The sequence below is a fragment of the Panthera pardus genome, unplaced genomic scaffold (assembly GCF_024362965.1).
Source record: "Panthera pardus isolate Hobbes unplaced genomic scaffold, ASM2436296v1 HiC_scaffold_16, whole genome shotgun sequence".
In the NCBI taxonomy this organism is placed as follows: domain Eukaryota; kingdom Metazoa; phylum Chordata; class Mammalia; order Carnivora; family Felidae; genus Panthera; species Panthera pardus.
Genome location: NW_026526721.1, coordinates 7,282,756 through 7,310,710, shown reverse-complemented (window position 1 = coordinate 7,310,710; position 27,955 = coordinate 7,282,756). Strand labels below are relative to the sequence as shown.

The 27,955-nt window shown below is 44.7% G+C and overlaps 1 protein-coding gene across 2 annotated transcripts in view; it reads left to right on the top strand.

Annotated features, from left to right (window-relative positions):
- The first annotated feature begins 2,429 nt into the window (after positions 1-2,429).
- Positions 2,430-27,955, top strand: part of KCNJ15 (potassium inwardly rectifying channel subfamily J member 15) — a 77,431-nt gene continuing 51,905 nt past the window's right edge. For both annotated transcript variants that reach the window (XM_019420342.2, XM_053903076.1), the window contains exon 1: positions 2,430-2,741. The gene's annotated coding sequence lies outside the window, so the exon portion shown is untranslated. The remainder of the gene's footprint in view (positions 2,742-27,955) is intronic.

The following is a 27,955-nucleotide window of genomic DNA, read 5'->3' as shown; positions in this document are numbered from 1 at the left end:
AATGGTCTTTTTCTGGGGTGTCTGGGGGGCTCAGTCGGTTAAGTGTCCGACTTTGGCTCAGGTCATGATCTCATGGCTCATGGATTCAAGCCCCATGTGGGACTTTGTGCAGACAGCGTGGAGCCTACTTCAGATCCTCTGTCTCCCTCTCTCTCTGACCCTCCTGCATTTTTGCTCACTGGTACTCATGCTGTCTCTCTCTCTCTCTCTCTCTCTCTCTGTCTCCCTCCCTCCCTTCCTCTCAAAAATAAATAAACATTAAATCTTTTTATTCCTTTTTACTAGCATTTTTAAACCTGTATCTTTCATCACTTTAAACACATTCATTTTATATTCTCTTTCAATTGTTTTCTTATATCCCAGGTAATGGAATTCTAATTTCCTATTTACTATGTGCCTTCTGGCCCTCTTGTGGAGTGTATGATGTCTTTGTATATTTTAATTTTTTTTAATAGGAATTAATCTTCATTGGAGTTTGCTTTCTTTTTTCTTTTTTTAAAAAAATTTTTAATGTTTATTTATTTTTGAGAGAGAGGGAGAGAGAGACAGAGCAGGATCACAGGAGGGGCAGAGAGAGAGGGAGATACAGAATCCAGAGCAGGCTCCAGACTCTGAGCTGTCAGCACAGAGCCTGACACGGGGCTTGAATCCATGAACTGTGAGATCATGAGCTGAGCCGAAGTTGGATACTCAACCAACTCAGCCATCCAGGTGTCCCTGGAATTTCCTTTCTTTTTATGTGGTCTGAGTTGTCAGAGTGTTTCTCAAAAGAGGTTTTGATCTTTGTTTATCTCCTAAGGTTCCAGAGGGGCACACTGGTTTGGGACACGTTTTATGCTTCTTTCTTGCCAGGGAATTCCTGGACAAAGTGGGGGGATGCAAATTGGAACCCTAACTTTGTGATAGGAAAGGGCTATGCTACTGGATTCTTAAGCGTATTTCTACCTTTACACCCAAATCCGGGTGGAAGGAGATAGTTGTAACCCTTGTTGTAACCCTGTACTAATGGGTAGGTCATTTTCTGGTCAGCTTTCGGGATCCGGCCCTACTGGGGGGTAGTCTCAGTTCCCACTCTTGCTTTGTCTGGCTCCAGGACCTCAACGTCTGTCCCTGTCTGGGTATTGAAACCTTAGCCTCCTACATTTCCAAAACTAAAATCCATTCTACGCCCAACTGCTTTAGCATCAGGTCACATGCTTCTCGTACCTCTACTCGTGTCTTCTTCTTTCGTTTTAACGCTATGCAGTGTTTTTAAATATTTGTAGCCCAAGGCTTTTCCGGTTATCCAGACTGTCACCGTGCTGGCCACACACCCTGATATTTTAAGACCCACATTTAAAAGCTGACCTACGTTATTATCCACGCTGATCTCAGGGATGTTTCCTTTGATTCGACACTAAGAAGAACTAACGTGTTAAAATACGGAACACATCCTCTTCTGAAAAAATACTGCTAAAAATCAAATTAACATCTCGGGGCGCCCAGGTGGTTCAGCCGGTTAAGCGTCGGACTCTTGGTTTCGGCTCAGGTCATGATCTCACAGTTTCATGAGCCCCAGCCCCACATCAGGCTCTGTGCTGACAGCATGGAACCTGCTTCGGATCCTCTCCGGCTCCCTTGCTCTCTGCCCCTCCCCCACTCACACTGTCTCTGTTTCTCTCAGAATAAATAAACTTAAAACAATGAACATCTCAGGTGTCCCTCTTGATGTTTTAAATGATGAATTACGTATTTGTGTCTCCTAAAGCGTTCGTCATGGCCGAGACCTTTATTTTCTTGGAAGCTGTGGGAACAGAACCAGGATACCGTGCCCAGCAAATGCAGTTCCACCAACACCCAGTAGATGGCGTAAATACAACCAGGTTCCAGGGAATGGCCTGAGTGTGGCACAGAATCAGAAGGAAGAGAAGAACCATTTCTCATTAAAAGGAGAGTTTTGACGGAGAGGTGGGGCTGTCTCAAGTTTGAGACGGTCAGGGAAGCTGATACCTTAATCTCTCCCAAACGACATCGGAAAATGTCTGCCAACACGACTCTATTTAAATTTTGTTCAACTTTCTCAAAAGCAAAACAAGAAAAAAGAGAAAAGAAAAAGGAAAAGTGATTGTCCGAACAAAAGAAAAGAGGACAAAGACAGGGAGATATCCAAAGTGGGGCAAAGCCTGCGTTTTATGGGACCTTTTCACCAGGTGGTTCTTTCTTTGATGGTAAAACCCTATTTTTTTTTCTTTGCTCACTTGGGTTGATTAAAAGTGACCCTCCCTCTTCCCCCCCCCCCCCCAAATACAAAACATAAGAAACGAAAAACCATGTTCACTGGCTTTTGCCACAGCATGGACTTTCCTTTTCAGAAAAGGAACTTCAGGCCCTACTGAACTGGCAACCCCATGTTGAGGGAGAGAGAGTCCCGCCCTTGGATTGCCCAATGCGCTGGGTTGTGGTAAGACCAAGGCTTGTCCAATTCCTGTCAACTCCAAGGATGTGGAAGAAATTTCGTGTGAGACGAGCGAGTCTGCGGAGATGTTTAAAACCCAGGACCCTGGTGCCTTCACTTAGACGAATCTAAGTTCTCATTCTACGTCACACTCCACACGTAGTGACAGAGAGCCACACGGCCAGGTGAAGCGCACACACATCCAGCGTGCACACACACTCTTCGTGGAAGCCTTCCTCATCCTGTCCTTCCCTCAGCACCGGAGTCCGGGACTTCCCAGAGGAACAGAACAGGACCAGTGGGAGTGGTAAGTGTCCAAGCAGAAAAGGGTGCAGAATGGCTTTTCGCAACAGGTAGCTTGGTGGCTGGATGCCTCCTGTTCTCCTAACACGTGGCCAAGATCGTCTGGAGTTTTGGAACTGGAGGCTCACGGCAGGAGACACCGGGCAGAACTTGAAGGTGAAAAGCCCAGGGTAGGATTTAGTCACAAGAGAGGTTAAAAGTGTTGCCAAATATTCAGATCAGACTGTGAGTGTCGAGGGAAGGACAGGAGCGTGACTTTGGTGCTGTCCATTTCTTTGAATTGTTTAGACTGAAAGAAGTAAGCACAGGATAAGAGAGAAATCCCTATGAAACAAACGAGCTGGAAAATCCTGGCTGTGCTCCCGGCTGATCTGGGGCAACGTGGAAAGGCGGAACGCGATTCTCAGACCACCTCCCACCCCACCCCCCATCTTAACGTCCTTTGTAGATGTTCCAGAGGACTCGGTGGTGGGGGCGGGGCGGGGGGAGGTCTTGCATTAGCATAGGGCTCAGTTATGGAAAGACTACATGATTTTGCTGTGGAGGGAAAGTCAGCCAATGTGAGACCTCCGATTTTCATAGCATAAAGTGAGTACATGACAATGGCAGTGCTCCTCCGTGGCGAATAATGTGTTTATGAGGATGTGAGCATAAAACCCGGGACGTTTCCCCATCGCATGGGCTCACGGCTTTCCTTGTTTGCTTCTATTGCTGCAACTCTGTGAGAAAGTGACACGTTCCCTTTTCTTGGTGACTGATTCAACACCCTCTTGTCACATTCATCACACTTTTCTCATTTTTTTTTTTTTCTCCAGGACTCACAGTTCTGCTTCTGGCCTCTCCTGGGGTTTCAAGATAGTTATTTTTCTCATCTGTTCCTTTTTTTTTTTTTTAATTTTTTTTTAACGTTTATTTATTTTTGAGACAGAGACAAAGCATGAACGGGGGAGGGTCAGAGAGAGGGAGCTACAGAATCTGAAACAGGCTGCAGGCTCTCAGCTGTCGGCACAGAGCCCGACGCGGGGCTCGAACTCACGGACGGCGAGATCATGACCTGAGCCGAAGTCGGCTGCTTAACCGACTGAGCCACTCAGGCGCCCCATCTCATCCGTTCCTTTTTAGCTTTGTGTGAAGCAGCCGTAGAATCGATCACATGCCTTGTGGCGTCCCTTGGAAATCAACTTTCATGTTTTCCGATCACTGGGCTTTTGGTGGAACTCCTTGAATACCGATTGAGAGGTTCCCTTGGCTAAGTTACCAAAAACAAGTAAATTCAAGTGAAACATTTTAAGTAAAATCTCCACGGAGTCCTGCTTGGTTTTTTTCTTACTCTGCATAGATAGCAATGATATTTATTCTATTACCAGTAATAGCATAAAAACAAAGGCATTTCACTTCTCCAGATCCTTTCTTCTTTAAGAAGACTGTCTATTAAATGGGTGGCGAGCAAATTCAACACTTCATTAGACCCTGCTAAATTACAATACCGAGTATGGTAGTTAAATAGAGGCACGGTGCGGGCACTCCTCTGTGGCAAGTTATAATTTTGCACCTAGACCGTTTTCCTAACTGGATGCCCCTGGAGCTCCAGGACAAAAGTTGAAAGTAGCAAAAACATTCTATTCCTTAGTTTTATTGTAAGAAACAAGGGGCAAGTATGTAAGCTTCTATCATCCTAATGGATTAATAAAAGCTGAAGTGTTGATTTTGTACAATTACTGCTACTAAGCACTGTATACAGTGGTTCAACCGGGAGCTATTTTGCACCCCCAAGGGACATTGGTCAATGTCTGGAGATCGTTTCGGTTGTCGTAACTGGGGGGAAGGGACGCTGCTGTCTTCTAGTGCGTAGAGGCAAAAGATACCGCTAAACATCCCGGGATGCACAGGACAAAGGGACACTCCCCAACAACAAATAATGATTTAGCTCAAAATATCACAAGTGGAAACACTGAAAAACGCTACCATAATGAATGATTCCTCCAAGGAAACCAAAACTCATACTACACGACTGATTTACATGGATTCGACTTTTTAGCCCCTTTATTGAGGTGTAATTCACATACCAAAAAAAATGCACCTCTTTGGAGAGTGTAATGAAATGACTTCTAGTGTGTTCGAGCTTGTGCAATCACCACAATCAAGTTTACACTTTTCTCACCCTCCAAATGTCACATTTTAATCCACTTTAGTCATTTCGCCCCCACCGTCTCTGCCCCCCAAGCCCTCGACAGCCACAGATATGCCTGCTATCTGTATAGAATTGTCCTTACTGTGCGGCTTTCATATCCACGCGATTATACGAGAGGCCACCTTTTGTGCCTGGTTTCTTTCAGCATCATGTTACCAAGGTTCATACATGTTGTAGCACGTATCAAGACCTCATCCCTTTTTATTGACGAATGGTGTGGTGTGTAAATAAACTATATCTCCTTATGCATTCATCAGTAGATGGCATTCAGCTATTTTGAATAGTGTTGCTTGAACATTCACGTACAAGTTTTCGTGGGAATGTATGTTTTTGTTCTCTTGGGCACAGACCCAGGAGTAGAATTACTCGATCATCTACCTCCATGTTTCCCGTTTCGGGGAACAGCCAAACTGTTTTCCGAACTAGTGCAACCACTTTGCATCACTCCTAGTAATGTATGAGGTTCCAATTTCTCCCTTCCGTGTCTTTTTCATTATAATTATCCTCGTGGGTGGCAGGTAGCATCTTATTGTGGTTTTGATTTGCATTTCTCTAATGACTAATGACAGCGAGCATCTTTTCAATGTGCTGGTTGACCAGCTGCTTATCTTTGAAGAAATGCCCATTCAGATCAATCAGGAATTTTTTAAAAAAATTTTTATTATTAAGTTGTTAAAAAGACTTTATATAGACGCAAGTCCCTTAGCAGGTATATGATTTGCAAATGTTTTCTCCCATTTTGTGGGTTGGCTGTTCACTCTGTTGGCAGTGTGGTTTACAACTTAAAAGTTTTCAATTTTGATTAGGCTCCAATGTATCTATTTTTTGTCCTTTTATTACTTGTGTTTTTAAAGTCATATTCGTGGCTTTGCCTAACCCTAGGTCGCAAAGGATTGCTTTCATGTTTCCTCTCAGGGGCTGTATAATTTTAGCTCCTACATTTAGCTCTATAGTCTATTGTGAGTTAATTTTTTTGTATAATGTAACGAAGGCATCCAACTTCGTTCTTCCGCAAGCGGGCATCCAGTTGTGCCGGCCTCACTTATTGAGAAGACTTTTCTGTCCCCATTGAATTGTCTTGGCACCCTTGTTGAAATTAATTGATCACAAATGTGAAAGTTTATTTGGGGCCTCAATTCTATTTTATTGATCTGTCTGTCCTTATGCCAGTTCTACATGTTCTTGTTTATTGTAGTTTTGTAATAAGTTTTGAAATCAGGAAGCCTGAGCTGCTCAGCTTTATTCTTTTTCAATCTTGTTTCAGCTATTTGGATCCTTTGGACTTTCATAGAAACTGACAATTTCTGAAAAACAGCTAGCTGAGCTTTTCTTTTTCATGTTAATTTTGAGAGAGAGAGAGAGAGAGAGCACATGAGCAGGGGAGGGGCAGAGAGAGAGGGAGACACAGAATCGGAAGCAGGCTCCAGGCTCTGAGCTGTCAGCACAGACCCGGATGCGGGGCTCGAACCCACGGACCGCGAGATCATGACCTGAGCCCAAGTCGGACACTTAACTGACTGGGCCCCCCAGGGACCCCCTCCAACTGAGATTTTAATAGACATTGCATTGAATCTGTAGATCAGTTTGAAGAATATTGCCATTTTAACAATATTAAGTCTTTCAGTCCACAAACATGAAATGCTTTCTCGTTTATTTTGCTTTCCTTTCATTCCTTTCGACAACTTTTTGCAGTTTTCAGTGTACAGGTCTTACATTACTTTTGTCAAGTTTACTCCCAAACATTTTTGGGATCTCGTTATAAATGGAATTGTTTTCTTAATGTCATTTTCAGATTGTTCATTGCTAACATATAGCAATATAATTGATTTTTGTAAATTGGTCTCATATCCTGCAATCTTGCTGAACTTGTAATTTTTTAGTGGATTCGTTAGGGTTTCCTATAAATAAGACAATGCCATACGCAAATAGAGATAATTTTCCTTCTTCCTTTATAATCTAGCTGGATTTTCTTCCTTTTATTTCCCTAATTTCCCAGGCTAGACCTTCCAACATAGTGTTAAATACATGTATCAAGAATGGACATGTTTGGGGGGCCCGGGTGGCTCAGTCGGTTAAGCATCCGATTTCGACTCAGGTCATGATCTCACTGTCTGTGAGTTCAAGCCCCGCCTTGGGCTCTGTGCTGACAGCTCAGAGCCCAGAGCCTGCCTCGGATTCCGCGTCTCCCTCTCTCTCTGTCCATCCCCCACTCATGCTCTGATTCTCTCTCTCTCTCAAAAATAAATAAACATTTAAAAACATTTTTATTTTTTTTTATTTTTTATTTATTTATTTATTTTTTTAACGTTTATTTATTTTTGAGACAGAGAGAGACAGAGCATGAACGGGGGAGGGGCAGAGAGAGAGGGAGACACAGAATCGGAAACAGGCTCCAGGCTCTGAGCCATCAGCCCAGAGCTTGACGCGGGGCTCGAACTCACGACCGCGAGATCGTGACCTGAGCCAAAGTCCGACGCTTAACCGACTGAGCCACCCAGGTGCCCCTAAAAACATTTTTAAAAAAGAGCGGACATGTTTGTATTGTTCCCCATCTTAGGGAGGAAGCATTCAATCTTTCGTCGTTAAGTATAATGTTGTCTGGATATTTTTGTAGATGTCCTTTACCAGGTTGAAGACAGTTTATTTTCTTCCTAGTTTGTTGAATATATTTTTTATCATGAATGGGTGTTAGATTTTCTCAAATGCCTTTTCTGTTCTTTTAAAATGATGTGTGGTTTTGCCCTTATTCTATTGATATGGTGTATTACATTAATTGATTGTTGGATGTTAAACCAGCCTTACATTTTGGGGATATATTCAACTTGGTCATAGTGGATAATCCTTTTTATATATTGCTGGATTCAGTTTGCTAGTATTTAGCTGAGGGATTTTTGGGTCTATATTCAGAAAAGATATTGGTCTGTAGTTTGGAGAGTTTTCTTACGATGTATTTGTTTGCATTTTGTGTCTGTGTGATGTTGGCCTCATAGAATGAGCTGAGAATTGTTCCTTCCTTTTCTATTCAAATGCTTTGTGAATAGTTGCTATTAATTTATGTTTAAATGTTTGGTCAAATGTGATCATTGAGTCATCTGGGCCTGGGTTTTTCTTTACAAGAAGTTTTTAAGTTAGTAATTTAATCTTTTTACTTGGGATCATGACCTGAGCTGAAATCAAGTCAGATGCTCAACTGACTGAGCCACCGAGGCACCCTCGCGATAGTTTGCGTCTTTCTAAGAACTTGTCCATGTAATGTGTGTCCGTGGCACAAGGCTGTTCATACTATTCCCTTATTATTCTTTTTTTATTTCTATAAGATTAGCAGTGATGACTGCTCTGCTCTTTTATTATTGATTTTAATAACTTGAGTTTTCTATTTTTTTTCTTGGTCTAGCCAAAGCTTTGTCAATTTCGTTGATCTTTTCAAGGGATAAACTTTTGATTTAATTAATTTCTTACATGGTCTTTCTGATCTCTGTTTCATTAATTTCTGCTGAAGTTTTTAATATTTACTCCCTACGATTACTTTAGCTTTAGTTTTCTCTTACTTTTCCAGTGTCTTAAGGTGGAAGTTTGGGTTATTGATTTGAGATCATTTTTCCTTTTTAATGTAGGTGTTTATGGATGTGCATTTCCTTAGAACCATTGCTTTACTCGTATCCTATATGTTTTGATATGTTGTGTTTAGTTGTTATTCATCTCAGAGTATTGCCTAATTTCCTTTGTGATGTATTCTTTGATTGGTTGTTTAGGAATGTACTGTGTATTTCCACATATTTGCTAATTTCCCAAACTACTTTTTATTACAGATGTCTAATCTCACTCCATTGTAGTTCAGAGAATATACTTTACATGATTTCAAACCTTTGAAGTTTACTAAGCCTAGCATATGGTCTATCTGGAGAAACGTTCCATGTACACTTGAGAAAAATATCTGTTCTATTGTTGAGTAGAGTGGTTTATAAATGTTTGTTTGTTCTTGTTTGTTTGTAGTGTTTTTCAAGTCTTATATCCTTTTAACCTACTTCCTAATTGTTCTATACGTTATGGAAAGTGGGATATGGAAGTCTTCAGCTGTTATTGTTGAATTGCCTATTTCTTCTTCGATTCTGTCAATTTTTTGCTTTATCTGTTTTGGGCCACTGTTTTTAGTTGCCTATATGTTTTCAACTATATTTTTCTGATCAGTTGATGCTTTTCATCATTATAAAATATCCTGTTTATCTTTAGTAACATTTTTTTTTGGGGGGGGGGTCTTAAAATCTACCTTGACTGATATTAGTAGTTTCTTTTCTGGTTGCTGTTAGGATGGCATATCTTTTTCCAGGCTTCTGATTTTCAACCTATTTGTTTTGCCTTGTTTTGTTTTGTTTTTAGAGAAAGAGAGAGAGGGAGAGAAAGCATGCATGCATGCACGTGCGTGAGCTGGGGAGGAGCAGAGGGAGAGGGAGAATCTTAAGCAGGCTCCACACCCAGTGCCTGACAGGGGGCTCGATCTCACAACTGTAAGAACATGACCTGAGCCAAAATCAAGAGTCGGACACTTAACTGACTGAACCACCCAGGCGCCCCATCAACCTATTTGTATCATTGGATCTCAAGTTCGCATCCTGTGGACAGCGTAGAGCTGAATCATGTTTTCTTCTCCGATCTAACAATTTCTGCCTTTTGATTAGACTGTTTAATCCTTTCACATTTAATATTGTTATTGGTATGGTTGGATGTGTAGCTTCCATTGGACTTTTTGCTTTCTACATATCTCGTGTCACATTTCGTTCCTCTGTTTCTCTTCACTACTTTCCTTTGCATTAAATGCATATTTTTAGTGTAAGACTTTAAATTCTCCAGTGACTTTTTTCCTTTGTTTTTGAGTTATTTTCTTAGGCTCAGAGTAAGTTATTGTCTAGGGTTTATGGTACATGCCTTAACTTATTGAAATCGACTTTAGACATGCTAACTTAATAACAGTGAGATATAGTAACTTTTCTCTTACAAAGCTCCAACCTTTTCCCTTGTTTTGTAATATTATTGTTATACATATTATTTTCTGTAAGCCCAACAGTAAACTGCTGTAATTTTGACTTTATATAATTTCATCTGTTTTAAGGAAGCTAAGATCAGAAAGGACAGAGACTGTATATTTCAAGGCTTTGTTGTGATCGATTTTTTTTTTTATGTTTCATTTCTTGTTCACTACATTTGTTCCTGTAGATTCCAGTTACCATCTGGGTAACCATAGCTTCGTTCCTTTCCACCTCCTTTATGCTATCATGGTCATATATATTACATACACATACGTTATAAGCCCTGAACCATATTTTGACTAAAAGTTCTACACAATATGGTGTGAATGATTAGTTATTGTAGTCCTGGGTTTCATGTAGACCAAAGAGAAATACGCAAATGAAACGACTTATTTTCAGCAAGATATAACAATGGCAAGCTTAAGGGACATCCTGACTTTGTGATCTCTTTGACAGACTGACTAAGGCTGGGTCTAACGATCTCTAATTCATGAAAGAGTACTTTACAACTGGGAACTTGTTTTGAACTGGCCAATGATGCTCTGAAACCCTCACAGCTGCTTCAGTGTCTGATTTTCCTGTGGTTATACAGACCCAGCTTGAGTGGTGTCATATTATTATAGAGTTCCTTCTTGCCTATATAAACATTTCAATACATACGAGTTTATGCACAAAGACATCTGCTCTTTTGGAAAGCTGAGTAGTGAGGGACTTGTTTTTGTGATGTTCCATATTTCTGAATTTTAAAATTTGTTCAGCATCCCAAGTCTGACAAGTTCAAGAATGAAATGAAAGGCCAGGCTGGCAACAGAGGTGTTTTCTGACTCATGAATTAGCCATCCAGGTAGAGGCAATACCTGTCGGGCAGGTTGGGTGTGTTACTAGATCACTTTCTCCATGCTTCAGCGGAGGGTGATGTCCAGACACCCACATAAAGTAGTTCCCTCTAAAATCAAGAAATGCTGGGAGTTCAGCTGAGAACTTCGCTTTCCCAAAAAATCAATATGGTCAGTGAACGGTTTCAGTAGATTTAACAGGTTTTTGGACACGGAGACTCTAGTTTGGGTCTTGTCTTTCTTTCTTTCCTTCTTTCTTTCTTTCTTTCTTTCTTTCTTTCTTTCTTTCTCTTTCTTTCTTTCTTTCTCTTTCTTTCTTTCTTTCTTTCTTTCTTTCTTTCTTTGAATGTTTATTTATTTTTGAAGGAGAGAGAGTGTGTGTGTGAGCAGGGGAAGGGCAGAGAGAGAGAGGGAGACACAGAATCCGAAGCAGACTCCGGATTCTGAGTTGTCAGCACAGAGCCTGACGTGGGGCTCGAATTCATGAGCCGTGAGATCATGACCTGAGCTGAAGCTGGACGCTTAACCAACTGAGCCACCCACGTGCCCCTGGAGCTTTTCTTGAAGTAGTTTAAGAAGTTTCTTCCCTTTTCCTTTTGCCTTTGTTTGTTAGAAAATCTGTCACCAAACTGCTTCCGGTTTTGACTAAACTCTCTCTTCTTTTGCCCAAAGAGTTGAGCTGGAATTTGAGCATATTTGTTACTCCTCGAAAAGAAGGTGTAGACGCTCCCACTATGACCCCACGCAGGGCTGTGGTGGGAGCCCCGTGAGGGGGATTTGTCCTCCGTCTTCTCTCTGACTGTGTGCTCACTCAACAGCATGAATGTTTAGCATTTTGTCTTTGACGTATGGACTATTAAAAATACTAAGATACTGAGTACTTACAACTACTCTAAAAAACCGCTTCAAGTCAGCGTCTGTTGGTCTGTGAAGCCCTCTGGAAGTTGTCTGTTAACTTCTACCGACAACAAAGAGAAATGTGGAGGTAAAATACTTGGATCTCTGATGAGCTCCAGTCAGAGATGATTTCTCTAGAATAAGTATGTAGTTTTTCTAAACATAGGCCATTTAGACTATGCTAACATTTCTATTCTGCAATTGTGTTGTTACTTCCTTTTGCTTTCCTTTGTACTCATTCATTTCTTCAAAAAATAAATAACTGTGGGGGCACCTGGGCGGCTCAGTCGTTTAAGCATCCTTCGTCGCTCAGGTCATGATCTCACGGTTCGTGGGTTCGAGCCCGGTGTCGGGCTCTGTACTGACAGCTCAGGGCCTGGAGCCTGTTTTGGATTCTGGGTCTCCCTCTCTCTCTGCCTCTCCCCTGCTCATGCTCTGTCTCTCTCTCTCTCTTTCTCAAAAATAAACACTAAAAAAAATTTTAAATAAAAAATAAAACAAATACCATGTCGTTTCATCCAAGTGCTTGTATGGAAAGGCCACACCATCAGGGGGCCTGCTTCCAGCTCTCCCCACTTTCTGCATTATCTTCCAGGTCAGGATGGGACCTCCTGTTCAGCTTACTGAGGGCAGTGATGGGGGTTTTAGCTTTGGTCAGTTGCCTGTACCTGGCTAACACGATTTCCTTCATCATCGCTTGCACTGGCTTCTAGTGTCAATTTATGCAAATAAAATTCTAATTATATTTGAAGAAGCCCGTTGTCTTTCCCTTCATGACTTCTTAGCATCCTTGCGCTCACTCCTCCACAGGTGTTAAGGGAAGGAAGCCTATATTCTCTTCTCTCTGCACATCTAGCACGTTACCAATGGAAGAATCGTGCTCAGTTAACAGTCCCCCTTCTTCCTGACACGTCGTTTCTCTCAGGCACCTTCGCAGTATGACTTAGATATATGCGTGGCTCCCCACCCAAAACGCTTGGTTCTGAACCTCTCTCCAAATTCTACTGGAGACCAATCTCCGGACCATTTTCCAGCTGTGAAAGCAGGCTCTGTCTGGGAACTTATGTCGGCTCGCTTCTCCCCAAAGGAGTCTGGCCCAGAAAATATCCAGGGACTTCATGACTTAGTCCTAGGCGTGTCTCCAGTATTTTGATGTTCACCTGTTCACATCCCGGCACTAAATTCTACTTATGAGGTCAAGACACAACTCAGTCACAGTTCTATACTTGGAGCTGTCTTGAGCCAGAAGCAGCGGAATAAATTCGGCTTGTTTTTCAAGCCTCGAGAGACCCAGAAGCAGGTGGTGTAGGGATTGGGGGCGGGGGCAACTCACAACGTCACAGGGACGCAGGTTCCCTCTTTCTTTCTACTCAGTACAGGTTTGAGTCTCCACACCGCAAGGGGGGCGGTTGTTATGCCACCAGCAGGAATAGGGAAAAGGTGAAGGGTGACATTGACACGGCCAGTTAAGTCAACTCCCGTGAAGATGTCTTCCAGAGGCGGGGGACCCCTTGCCCAAAATTGAGTTCAGGGGTTGATGCTGATACCGTACTTGCATTCACCCAGAGGGCATGGAAAGGTTTGCTACCGATATAGTGAGGCTTTATGGGGTGAGCAGGGCAGATCATCCCAAGATGATCCCCAAATATCTTAAGACAGCAGAGAAAGGAGCCTGCTTGTACTTTACTGAGAGTAGGAGAGGAGGCCAGGGGGAGAGTTGCTACATGTGGGTCGGAGCTTGTGGGGTCGAAACTTTCCACCACCGGCAAAGGAAGGAGCACCCAGGCTTGGTTCTCAGCTTCCTAGATGTGGGGCAAAAGAGGGAGGGAGGTGGGGCTTACATGCAGTCAGAGATCAAGAATGGAGTCAGACTCTATCACACCGTCTTGTAGTCTCCTGCTTATCTCTCGTAAGCGGCTGAGAAGTGTAGGGTTTAACTGCCACGGAGGAGGCCTGACGGTTCGCGCAGAAAGAGTTCGTGCTGGTGAGTTAGGCAAGTCCCAGCCTCTTCCTTCGTACTGTCCTCACTCAGCAACTATTGCAATAGTCCCTCCTGGTTTTCCTCATTTGGACGTGAAAAGTGATCTTGGCTGTCCATCAAGATCAGTGGCGTTCAGACGCTCTGCTCGTTTTGGGCAGGTGACGGGGTCCAGCGAACTATAGCAATGTGAGCTTTCCCAGGGCTCAGAGGATCAACAAGGCAACTCCGAGAAGGGGCTAGCAGCCACCCTTTGGGCCAGAGCAGGACCCACAGTGTGTGCTCGATATAAACACAAGCATGTGAATGCAGGCGTCTTAAAGCTCGATCACCGCGACACCTCTTGTTAATTGCAAAGACAAAACGAACGCACATTATTTAAAAACCAGCCTAATTCTGACTTCCAGGTCGAAGGCTGTAATGCTTTAAACCTGGGAGAGAAGTCCTCTGAAAGATTATTCATAAAAGGAAGAAATTTTTCCCAGTGGAAGGACAAGAGGACAAAAATAGAATAATTAGATAAAAGTATTTTCCAATACTATATTGTCCAGGGTTTGGCATGGAAAAACAAGAGTGTAGGAGAAGAACGTTTCTCCCTTGGGCTCTCTAAATCCCTTTACCTGTCCTTCCCTTACAAAGCATTTTTGGACTCAGAGCTCACTCCCTGGTTAAAGACAGCCCTGCAATTGGAAGGCAGGTCCCTTGGGAAGGTCTGTAAGTTCAAATCCTACCAGTAGGTTGGCAGCTGTGACAATGGACATCTAGGGTGTTTCTGGATGGAGGTGAACTTGAAGAAATAAGCCATTTCCCACTGAACCATAGAAGCTATGGTGCCCGGCTTGCTGATACAGGAGGAAGAGAAGGTCTATCCACATGGCATAGATGGATGGAGAAGGATTCAGAACTCGTTTTTATTTCCTTTTTTTGTTTTGCACATTTTCGATACTTCAAGGAGCCAGATGTTCCTGGAGGCATGTTCACACTTGCCGCTAAGAATTCAACCAGAAATCTCTTTGATGTCACATTTACGTTACAACTTTGATATTTGTAACCAATCCTCAGTTCCCACGAGATTGCTATCTGAACGGCCCAAGGTCACAGAGCCAAGCCAGAAAATACACCAAATTTAATAGCCACCTAGGGCACTTATCCTGCTTCCCCAGAGAACCCATGGGCAACTCACAGGACTCCCTTGGCAGGGAATCTGAACACAGGAGTTCTGAAAAACCTCTTCTGGGTCCTGATTCATTTTAATGTGCCCCACCCCCCACCCCCCGACCGGCCCCGCCTTTCTTCTTTTGAAGAGCTTCAAACAAAAATAATTTCCACTGTAGCTGGAAAAGTAGAGAAGGTACTTAACTCCAGCCACATTTTTGGTACCCTATAAAAGCTAAATAAAAAATAACAGTTCAACAATGGACGAGGTACTGCATAGATGTGCAAGATCTTGGCAGGCTCATGAGCAAACCAAAGATAGGGGGAAAAAAAAAACCATCAGCTCCTCCAACCTTATCTCAAAATACAAATTAGAGTCACGAGGGAAAGACCAGCACCTCCGCCCAGGGCACAGGAGCATCCCTGGCTTCTCACCTCACCTTGAAATGGGAACAGCAAACATCCTGAGCATCTGCTTTGCTGTGACGGCCCGACAGCAGAAAAAGGACATTTTTGCCACGACTGTATCATTTCGTGCAGGAGTTTGGCTCCCGTCTCCTGATCTTGTCAGCAAAATTGACACTGAAGCGTTAGAACAAGAGTCTTGGTTTACGTACGCTTTCCTATGAGGTGCAAATTTGCACACACAGGCACCGATTTAACTGCCACCCCCTTGCGGGGCTTCGAGTTCTGGGGTCCCTTCCCTAGTCCTTCCGCTCGTTATGAAAAACTAGATACAGCCCTCGGGTTTACTAGTCATTTCCACCTCCCCTCACCCTTGTAGTGCCAGGGACCACTGTAGTAAAATACACTTCATCGCAGTGATGGCTGTTTCCCGCCCTCTTTTTTGACGACCATCAAGAAATGTAGACTCCCACCATGGCACTGCGGATGTCAACCTCTTGTGGCCTCTAGACTTTCCAAAGTCGGCAACAAGTTAAAACAATGGGGAGTTCTCAAAGGTCATCGAGACGAGACCGTCTTCAGAGAGCCCGATGGCTGGATCGGAGGCACTCTGTCCAGTTTCCCGATTGAAAACGGTTAAAAAGTCGCTAGGAAGTTCTGAAAAATCAACCGCGGTTACGATAACAAGTTAAGCATTAGCAAGGAAGTTTTTCTTGAGTGTGAGTCTTGATGCGTGGTCTGGGCTTTGCCAGTAATCTTACACCGGTTGTCTGTTTTCCTTTCAGAGGCGGGTGGGAAGTCGTTCCCCCAATGCATCTGGGTTGTTGAATATCCATTATGTTACAGGGGCCTATTCCTTCTTCCAAAACAATGCTAATTTTTATGGAGTCTAAGTGAAAACAGGAACATTTGCTTTCTTAGGGGTAAAGTTCTTGGAATATGACAAGGAGTGAGTACATTTCTTGACCAAATAACACTTAACCAGACATTGCTTTCACAATTGACTTCTCTTAAAAGAAAAAAAAAGATTTATTTTTTTAAATGTTTTTATTTATTTTTGAGACAGAGAGAGACAGAGCGTGAGCAGGGGAGGGGCAGAGAGAGAGGGAGACACAGAATCCAAAACAGGCTCCAGGCCCTGAGCTGTCAGCACAGAGCCCGACACGGGGCTCGAACCCACGAACCGTGAGATATGACCTGAGCTGAAGTCGGATGCTTAACCGACTGGGCCACCCAGGAGTGCCCCCCCCCACCCCCCAAAAGGATTTAACAATGCAAGCGTTTGGTCTGTGAAACTCCAGAGTTTTCCTGGGGCTCAGTTTCGTTATTTTATTTTATTTTATTTTATTTCATTTATATTTGTTTATTAATTTTTTTAAATGTTTATTTATTTTTAGAGAAAGAGAGGAGAGAGAGAGAGAGAGAGAGAGAGAGACATAGAATCCAAAGCAGTCTTTAGGCTCCAAGCTGTCAGCCCAGAGCCCGACTCGGGGCTCGAACTCACAAACCGTGAGATCATGACCTGAGCCGAAGTCAGACGCCCAACTGACTGAGCCACCCAGGCACCCCTCCTGGGGCTTAGTTTCTAGAAAGGCCCACCTCCCATGAAAGGCTTCTGTGGTCAACAGGTGGTACCAGCCATCAGTGTATTACTCACAATAAAAGTGGCACGTGGGCATTATTATTGCTGTTGAATCGAATAAACACACCCCCAAATTGCTAATTTGTTCAAACTATTGAAAGATTCTCTGTGATTTACTGGATTCGATGAGTGTGCAAATATAATAATAATAAAAAAAAAGCCAGGAGAGACAGCATCATGGAACATATTGTACCTTATTGTAAAATAAAAATAGCCTTGGACAGCCCGTGGAATGTGTTCTAGCAGCCTAATCAGTTCTTTACTGTGGTTTTCCTGCCGGTCGGGGAGCCCTGCGTCAGAGACTGGATGCCAAGTGACTGGTTTGCGTTTTGGTGAGACATGTTTTTCTTGCTGAGAATTTTCAGGTCTGCAGCTTCCCTAAGCGCAAGGCAGCTAGGTCACCTTCCTGTGCGCGGGGGCACTGCCTTCGTGCCGGGTGTCTCATCGAAGGCTGGGGTACGGGAGCTCAGATCACCGGTGGACCCCAGGAACCTACAGCCTCTGTGGTGAGGCCGGCCGGTCACCTCCCTGTCCCTGGCAAGCGGCAAGGATGGGGGTGACCCACCGGCATTTCCAACGTGTACAAAGGCACTCGCTCTCCAGATCCAGACTCTGTGCTACAAACAGCAAATTCATGACAATGTGTGCAGTTGAGGCAACTACCAAAGTCAATCTGGGCAAAGCGATATGAGATTTTCACCCTCCGTGCATTATCCTAGGGTTTTTTTAGCCTAAACTTTTCAAGAATGACTTGCTCTGTTCTTTCTTTCTTTTTTAATTAAAAAATTTTTCTTTCTTTTTTTTTTTTTTTTTAATTTTAACGTTTATTTATTTTTGAGACAGAGAGAGACAGAGCATGAACGGGGGAGGGGCAGAGAGAGAGGGAGACACAGAATCGGAAGCAGGCTCCAGGCTCCAGGCTCCGAGCCATAAGCCCAGAGCCCAATGCGGGGCTTGAACTCAGGGACCACGAGATTGTGACCTGAGTTGAAGTGGGACGCCTAACCGACTGAGCCACCCAGGCACCCCAAAAAATTTTATTTCTTTATGAGAGAGAGAGAGAGAGAGAGAGAGAGAGAGAGAAAACAAGTGGGGGAGGGGCAGAGAGAGAGGGAGACCCAGAATCCCAAGCAGGCTCCAGGCTCCGAGCTGTCAGCACAGAGCCCGACGCGGGGCTCGAGCTCATGGACCGTGAGATTATGACCTGAGCCGAAGTCGGACACTTAACTGAGCCCCCCAGGCACCCCAAAACCGCTTTCTTCTGTCCAGGGAGGGATTATCCTCAACAGATGCAAGAGTACCGGCCGTCGTGGCTGCCTCCCTCCCTGGGCTCTGGGCATCTCTACCCGACGCTGTGCTCCCAGGTCACCTTGTTTTGTTCAGGCAAGACCCAAATGGTGCATTTTTCATGCTCTTTCTTGGTTCTTTACCCAAACAGAAAACATAGTCAGGGAGCCGGGCCTACTGTGGTTATGAGCTTCCCGGATCGACCCAAAGTTGCTTCTAGATACATGCCGTTCCCTCTGCTGCTTCTCTGCTGCTTATTTCTGCCCCACCGTCAGCGCTCTGGGGATGCCCGAGCACCAGGGTTTCACGCGGGTCTCCACGCAGAAAAGATCCCTGCCCTGCAAACACACGCACGCACACATACACACGCGAACATGCGCCCTTTGAGCCAAACCGAACAAACACCCAGGGCAAGGAGTTTAAAGACGGAGGCCCATGCAATATTTGTTATCGATGCCCAAGGAGCTTTGTTTCAAATTCTTACCATGCCCGCAAGCTCTGCAAGGTTTCCTCCCCAGCCCGCCCCACGCCTCGCCTACCGCACTGGCACCCTTGTTCCCCCGCACACCCCCAAACCCTCCTTTCTCCGGCCTCCCCTCTAGGACTCGACCTGCTCGGCCGATTCCCCCCATCTCAGCGCCAGACGAGCCTCTTCAGTAGCATGTGCCCGGCCTCCCGGCCACCTCACTGACCCCCATGACCCCCATGACCCCCGTCATGACTCCCATGACTCCCATGACCCCCATGACTGCCCTCCTTGTCTTCTTCACCTCCTGACGATTGAGGCTTTTGTATGTTTACTTAGAAGCTGATGGTGAAGAGGAAAGAAAGTGGGTCTGCTCTGTTTACCGCTGTCTTCCTAGCTGGTAGGAAGGCGCCTGACCCATCGCACTTGGTTCAACTTGGTGAATGTCAAATAAACAAAGTTGTCAAGCCAAATGGTGCGGTGTACAAGGAGGAAACAAATGGTGGAGGTTCGACTCCCTGCCTCTCCACCCGGCGCTGTGATCTCAGCACGGTCTAGAAAGAGAGAAGGACCCAAGCCTGAGAGTCACCGAGCAAGTCTTTATTTAAGTAACAAATGGCCAACAATGGAAATGTGGCTAAAAGATGGGACATAGCTTACGTCTAATTCCAAAGCACTGAACGCCTCTCGCCCTTGTCTGCGCCATCAGTGAGACTTGGGCTAGATTTTTCGGAAGTTAAGATTTTGAATGGGTTTTCAAGCTACAACGTTTGGGGAGTATTTATCTTCTTTCTGACTTTTTCTACTGGGCTGTAATCTTCTGAAGGGCAGGGTTATAAAGTGAACATCTTTTCATTCTCTTATATTCCCAGGACAAACCTTGCGCTTGGAGCTCGGTAATTCCTTATTGGAAAGAACCCCTTTATTTCTGGAGACTTCCTGTACGTCTTGTGACCAGGAAGTCTGTTTCGAAGGATACACTTCATACCGTTTGATCTGTCGAATCGAGGATCGGCAATTTCTTTTCTTCTCAAAAAGACCAGACAGTAAACATTACGCATTTTGCGAGCCATACTTCCTTGTCACAATTCTGTCACACCACCGTTTTAGCATGAAAGTAGCCATAAACACAAATGGGCATGGCTGCATTGCAATAAATCTTTATTTATAAAAACAAGTTGTGGGCCGCATTTGACCTTTGGGCTATAGTTTGCTTTCTCCTGTGCTAGACTGTTCTTACCATAAAATAACCATTCCTAAAGTGAACTGTTTGGTTCTCTCGTGTTGAATTGGACGTAAACTATGTGAGATCATTTTCATTTGCATTTCTAGTGTTATTCATTTGTTACTTGAATAAAGACTTGCTCAGTGACTCCCAAGCTTGAGTCCTTCTTTATTCCCTTTTCAGAAGGTATGAAACTTGACCCACTTAAGAAAAGTACCGAGTCACTGCCTTCTTTTTTTTTCTTCCTTTTTCTTTTAAATAATACCTCATTTTTGTGACTATCCTGTTGACACAAACTGAACCTGAGACAAAGCTCCTAGCGCTGGCTCACTAAGCTCTTTGTGGTCAAACTGGTTTCTCACCCACCAGACTCCGGGAGAGAGAAAGAGAGGACTGTACCAGATTAGATGTGTTTTGAGGAGGGATCAATATGTAATATACACCAGACTGTACCTCCTTCATTCCCCCTGGGTCTAACAACAGCTAATTCCCATATACAAATTGTATATGTCCTCCACAAGGGAGGACAAAGGGATGGGCTTTGGTCCCTTAGTTGCGACCCTAAAAATGCCAGGAAAGCAGAGATGTGTTGACATTCCAGGCTTGGTACAGAAACCCAAACGGAACCGAGCCCTAGGAACTGACCGTGGACCACTGCCTTTCTTCATCTGGTGGTTACCAAAACCCCCTCTGCATAGCTGTGCCTTCCACTTTGCCTCTGTCTGATCTGGAACAGATTGGAGATTGTCTGTAGAACTTTTGACTCCCCGGGCCCCCGGGTCTCCAAGTGCCCCCTCTAAAGATATCTAAGCCCAGCCAAAAAAAAATCTTTATCTCTGGTTCCACCTCATTCTCACACAACCCAGAGTTCAAAATGACCTAGGGAAGTGGGAGAGAGTGAACTTTTTCTTTTGACTCCTGGAAAAGTTGTGTCTTATCCCAGGCCCTAGGGACAATGGCACTGGTGGCTAATGAGACAGTGGGGATTTGTCTTGTAAACGTTAAAGTATTTAGTCTGCAGAACTAATGGGAACCAGTAGGTACTCCAGACTGAGAACAGCCTCTTTTCTTCTTAAGAAGACGTCGTCGAAGTCACCAGAGGGCTGGACTGGGAACAGAGCAAAGGGCCAACCAGGGGCCGTGGACACAACCAAAGGCAGATGACCGCATGGACACGGTGGGCCCAAGATGCTCTTTTCAGGATGGGGAAAGGTACAGCCAGCCCTCTCTGTGGCCACGGAAGGGGTTCTCAGCCTTGGTTTCAAACCCATCATCTCAGGATGGGAAACACAATATTGACGTCCAGGCCTCACCCCAGACCAACTAAATCACAATCCCTTGGCTGTTTACAAAGTTTCTCTGGGTGATTCTAATGTGTAGTTGGGGTTGGGGAACACCATTCCACTTCATTACTGTCACAGTGCTGAAAACACTATCGGAAGGAAGTTACTAAACGTTACAGTCGCCCCACCGGTCCCTCCCTTGAGATCCTCCTCATCTGAAACTAGGCTGTGAGGTCACCTTGTAAATGATTCCACTTATATATTCTTCTCCAAAGATGAAGGAGGGGGCATCTGGGTAGCTCAAGTTGGTTAAGAGCCTGACTCTTGATTTCAGCTCAGGTCATGATCTCACTGTTTGTGAGTTTGAACCCTATGTCGGTTTCTGCACTGATAGCGTAAAGCCTGTTTGGGATTCTCTCTCTCTCCCCCCCTCTCTCTCTCTCTCTCACAAAGTAAATAAATAAACTTAAAAAATAAGTAAATAGGGACACCTGGGTGGCTCAGTAAGTTAAGCATCTGACTTCAGCTGAGGTCATGATCTCGGAGTCGGTGGGTTTGAGCCCCGCGTCGGGCTCTGTGCTGATGGCTCGGAGCCTGGAGCCTGCTTCGGATTCTGCATCTCCCTCTCTCTCTGCCCCGTCCCCACTGGTGCTCTGTCTGTCTGGCTGTCTGTTTCTATCTCAAAAATAAACCATAAAAAATAAATAAAATAAAACTTAAAAGATGAAGGATGTCTACAACTAGAAATCAAACGGGACTCCAGTCTGATGTCATGTGTTCAGTGTTGGCCATTTCTGTTCTTCATGGCGTAACCTGTTACTGCAGCTCAGTTAACCCCGAGGTGACCCACATGGGTGGCTGTAAAATACAGTGATTCAGAGTGTGAGCTTTGAAGTGAGACCTGGGTTTGAATCTCTGTGCCTCAAATTACTAGCTCTTTGGTCTTGGGCACATGACTTAACCTAAAGCCTAGTTTTCTCATCTATAAAGTGGAAAGAATAATCCTTATCTCAAAGATTTGTTTGCAGAGCGGGGAGGCAGAGAGAGAGGGAGAGAGAGAATCCTAAGCAGGCTCTGCACCATCAGCACGGAACCTGACACAGAGCTTGAACTCACGAACTGTGAGGTCATGACCTGAGCCAAAACCAAGAGACAGATGCTTAACCGACTGAGCCACCCAGGCACCCCTGATTTGTTAATATGATAGTAAGTGCACTATTAGAATAAATAACTTGATAGATAATAATAATTAAACAAGGCAGTGGATATAAAACACCTAAGTCAAATTCCTGCTCCATGGTAAGACTTCAACCAATGATGGTTTTTATCATTAAAACCAAAATGAATGGTGTGTCTGGGCCAGAGTCTCAATTTCTTTTCTCAAGGGATAATGGTTCAAGAATAAGACTCAAGCCCATGAAGAAACTCTTGATTTTTCTTGAGCAGTGAGCTCACTAAAGTTTTCTTATGTTGCCAAGTACAATCAGATCCAAGGGTATTGGTTACTGTCGGCATACAATGAGGACAAACTTTTGGAGGAAACTTTCTGCAGAATACAGGCCAAAAATAAAAATTCCAGGGCTGCCTTTGATTTTCTTTGAATGCACAGAAACTCATGTGAGGGATGAGGATATTTCCATATTCCCTACTATCTGCTGGAGGTTAAGAGATGACGTATAGTAACCTGAAGGGAGTGTTTCTATAATCATGGTTGAAATGAGTGTTAATCATTTAGGCAAAGTATGAACATCCCCAGTGCTTGATTTCAATTAAAAAAAAAAAAAGTAGAAATATACCACAAAGCAAGTAGAGTTCCAACATAATCTTTAGGAGGTAAATTATGTTTCATGTCGCCCTACCTTGTGACCACAATATTGGCTACCTGGCCAATATGGTGTGTGTGTGTGTGTGTGTGTGTGTGTGTGTGTGTGTGTAAGGGCCAAGTATTTACCTAGTTGTCTATCAGACTGGTAGAACCAGTCCTACTCCACAAAATTTCTAGAACTTGCTCTTCACAATAGTATAAATGCATGTTTGAGAACCAAACTTGAACCTCGTCTTTCTGACAGGAGACATTTTAAATCGGAGGCTATCCTGACCTTCAATTCAAAGAAAAACAGAAAGTTCCACCAGAAAGTCAGAAAATGAAGGACAGGTGGGTGGATGGATGGGTAGATAGATAGACAGATGATAGATTTAATAAAGCCCTGGAATGAGAAGAAATGCCTGTTATTCTGTACCCCAAAGCTCCCAAGGCCTCTCCACACTTAGCCTCCAGGCAGAAAGACAGTATCACTGTTGTCAGGTTGGTGACAGAGTTTTTTTTTTTAATAAATGAGTTTTTTTAATGTTTATTTATTTGGAGAGAGTGGGGGAGGGGCAGAGAGAGACAGGGAGAGAGAGAGGGTGAGAGAGGGAAACCCAAGCAGGCTCTGTGCTGTCAGTACAGAGCCTGACACAGGGTTTGATTTCAAGACCGTGAGATCACGACCTGAGCTGAAATCAAGAGTCGGACCCTCAACCGACTGAGCCACCCAAGTGCCCCCCTGCCCTTTTTAAAAATGTTTTATTTATTTTTGAGACACAGAGAGAGACAGACCATGAGTGGGGGTGGGGCAGAGAGAGAGGCAGGGGCAGAGACACAGAATCCGAAGCAGGCTTCAGGCTCTGAACTGTCAGCACAGAGGCCGACGCGGGGCTCGAACCCACATACCTTGAGATGACCTGAGCTGAAGTCGGACGCTTAACCGACTGAGCCACCCAGGTGCCCCGAGGTACCCCTTTTTAAAAAATAAACATAACATCACTATCTGGCATTGGGCATCCTGACATTTGTTCATTACAGGTCCTCAGAAAACAAACCTAAAAAGCAGAAAACAATTTTCAAAACTCAAGGTCCAACGACCCTGTTTGCACATAGCAAAGCCGGCCCCTGCGTCTCCCCTGCGTGTTTCATCCCGTGCCGGTTTCCCCCCAGGCTTCCCTGTGTGCACCAGGAACACACACACACACACACACACACACACACGGTTTTGCGTGTACCACTGTAGACAAGCTTTCCACTCCTCGCCGCTCCCCTAACAAAACCAGACGGGACCTTGCTGACGCAGGCTTCTGTCTTAACTGAAATTCCATCTCTGGGATGCAGTGAACTGACCAGCGTCGCTGCTTCCACATTTGGCCCCTGCTGACCCTGCCCAAGTGGTTTCCACACCCCCAGGTTTTCACTGTATACTTACCGGTGGTAGGAGTGCGTTGCCTCACCAGGAACCGTGAACCGTCAGCGCACTCCCACCCCGTATCTCTGTTCGCACACATAACCAAGTTAGTTGTATCTGTATTTGATTCAGTATCAGGCAGAGTCAACACGTCAGTAGCAAACAAGAAACCGGAGGGGTGTTTGTGCAACGTCAAATATTGTTTTAGGTTCTATCACCAAGATTGGAGATAGATTGTCAAGCTTGATTTCTGGGAATGCTAATGTCCCATAAAAGTCAAGAAATAATGCTTAACTCAGTGGTATAAACCTTCTAGCTTATCACTGCAATGCAAGGCACTTCAGGAAAACTGGCACGATCAAACTCGTTTCCTAGGAACGAGCTAATTAGGTCCTATTTATTCAAGTAATCTGAACTCTGACTACCCAAGTGGTTTTCGATAAAGAAAAAAATAGAGCGATACTCAGAAAACCCTCGGAAGCCCTTAGACCTATGTTGCCGTCCTTGGAAGAAGAAGCAGGACTTCTGGGGAATGAAATCATTGGAGATATTTTAGGCCGGCTCACGGTCTCTGTGTGAGGACCGGTAAAAACAGCAGATCTTGGAGGAATCCAAGTCTCCCACAATTGAGCTGTCCCACAATTCATTGCAAACACAGAAGAAAAGAGCATCTAGGTATTAGAACGGGGCTTTGCACGGGACCATTAGTGGGCTTTGCACGGGACCATTAGTGGGGGCTGTGGGTTCAGGCAAAACAAGCGAGTGTCCCGTCACAGTGGCCGAGCGCCATGGGCAGGAAGAGTGTCTTGGCACCAGCCCCCTTCCCCACAGAACCCTGCTCGCCGGGGTCCCCTGACACAGCGCTCATGGAACCAGACACATCCCTCGTCCTCGTCTAAACTGCGCGAGAACCCGGGAGATAAATTTCCTTCCCTTAGTTCACTAGCGCACAAACCAGCTCAGAGGATTCAGTGAACTTCCCCCCGGTCATGCAGTCAGTACATTCTAGAATCAACTCCATGCCTATCTGAGACTAAACCTATACGTTCCCCCCCGTTCCAGCGTACTGTTTTGCCAGAAAGAAATCATATCACGGTTCAGCATTCCGAGGCAAGGATTACATTTTGGGTTCATTTTTTTTTTTTCTCTGTTGGTCTCCACACTACGGAGCGAGAGCTGACGGGTGAGATAAGATATACCATTAAACAATTTGAAAAGCAAAACATGACGCTGTTTGCCCAAGAGATCGCTGCGAGTCTAAGCCGATAACCCGAGGGTTCCTGTTGGTGCACATGCTCCACTGGGGGATAAGGGCTATTTATTGACTGATAAACCGTAATGCCGTGCCTTTGGAATCACCGCCGCCTAGTAAGTACACACAGATTTCAGAAGGGAAGTGAGCGAAGGCAAGTGTTCAGTGATTAGCAGAAATTCGACAATGGGAGTAGGGTGACAACTTACAAGTTGTTAGTCAACGCTCGCTCCGGACGGGGGTGACCACAGTGGTGAACCAAAGCAGTTGGGACACAACAGATGATGGAGATAGAAAATGTTGGGGCGCCTGGGTGGCTCAGTAGGTTAAGCGTCCAACTTCGGCTCAGGTCACGATCTCACAGCTCGTGGGTTCGAGCCCCGCGTCGGGCTCTGTGCTGACAGCTCGGAACCTGGAGCCTGCTTCGGATTCTGTGTCTCCCTCTCTCTCTGCCCCTCCCCTGCTTGCACTCTGTCTGTCTCTCTCTCTAAAAAAAATAAATATGAAAGAAATTAAAAATAATAAGAAGAAAAAAAAGAAAAAAAAAAGAAAATGTCCTCCAGCACGTGGCCAAAAATAAATGCACAAAGGGCGAGTAACCCGAGGGATATTTCTTAGTGAGGGAGTAAAGCCAATCCAGTATGCCGTTTCCAGCCTGGATACGTGCTGTCAGCCACCGAGGGAGTTGAAGGAGGCACAGCCTGGCTTTCAGGAGCCCAAGCTTGCCTCGGAATTCTCCAGATCCTCTTATTCGGGCTGGACTGTCAAGGAGAACAAAGAAAGAAAAAGGCGTCCTTTTACTGGCATTCTTTATCATCTCTTTGCCCTGCTGATGACTCGGCAGCGTCTACAAGTGCCCTTGATAAGGGGAAATGCCGTGCGAGGACAAGAGTGACCATGGACAGTCTTCCCCTTGAGCCCATTTTTCGTTTAACACATGTGTGTGTACCTTTGGGTAGATCGGCGTGAGGCAGTGTTTCCCTAAGCAGTGTGGACCCTCTGCTTAGGTTGACAAGGAATAGAAGGGGTTTACGGCTGGTATTTTAAGAGTGCCTGGTACCCTCTTTCTGCACTCCTGCTCCGTCTTCGGTGTGAAGTCCTTTAGAGTTTGTGACAACTCGGCTGGGATCTTTCACTTTGCACAATTTAAGCCAAATTGCATCACTCAGTTTTTCCACAATAACTAGAATATTTGGCCACAGGCACAATCCCGCAATGGGAAAGATCCAAAAGCAAAAACCCCAGTTGTTTACCCAATTTTGCTAATAGCAAATGTCTGAAATGAGTCCTAGGTGCATTTACGTCCTGTAGAAATAGGGGTACTGATGGAGAATCAGGATGTTTTATGACATTCTTCCTTGTGGCTATCAGAGCTAGGAGCTATATGGGCTCATAGGGAAGTGATTCAGGATGCTACAAAAGAAAGAGTTACAGCCTAATCATTTCAATAACTGGTAAATCAAAATAAAAAGAGCCGGAAAACATGCAATGCGCACCCAGTGGGCTGTGCCAGAGGCCAGGGGCTGAACTTGGGAGAAGTGGACAAGAGGCTCTGTGTATGTTCAGGAACCAAAACCTCAGGGCAACAAGTGTCAGAACAAGCGAGGCCTGTAGGGAGGGAGGGGACCGTTTGATGCGATGTGCTGATGAAGGATAGTGTCCACGTCACCAGATGGAATCACACACCTTGCTTGCCCTTTGATATTTCCAGCCTAAAAAGAAAGATGCCCCATTGACTTGGTGATTTATTTTATTTTATTTTATTTTATTTTAGAGCATAAGTATGCAAGGAGGGGAGAGAGTCAGAGGCAGAGAGAGAGAGAGAGAGAAGAGAGAGAGAGAAGGAAGGAGAAAAAGGGAGAGAGAGTCCCGAGCAGGCATAACGCTCAGCATAGAGCCCAATGTGGGACTCAGTCCCGCAACCCTGGGATCATGACCTGAGCCAAAATCAAGAGTCGGACGCTCCACTGACTGAACCACCCGGGCACTCCGACTTGGTGACTTTTTATCACTCTCCAAGGAGCAAGCACTAAAATATTCACTGCTTTTGTCTTCCCCAAGTGATCATTGAAATTATTCAGGGTGATAATACCATTTTCTGTACGACTCCATTTTAAATAGTCTAAATGTAAATCTTGGATTCTCCAACACAGACTCAGTCTACTGGGTGCAAAACACTGCATTTGCCCATCTGGTAGAGATAGGGTCCGTGGCCACAGATAGTTCACTGTCTGGCCCAGCCTATTACCTATACAGTTGGTTCAAGGTTAAACAGTAAGATGGCAACAGAAGATGTGAGTCGATTCCTATAACACATTGCCGGATCAGCGATATGGCCGGGCTCTGAAAGGAAGGTGGC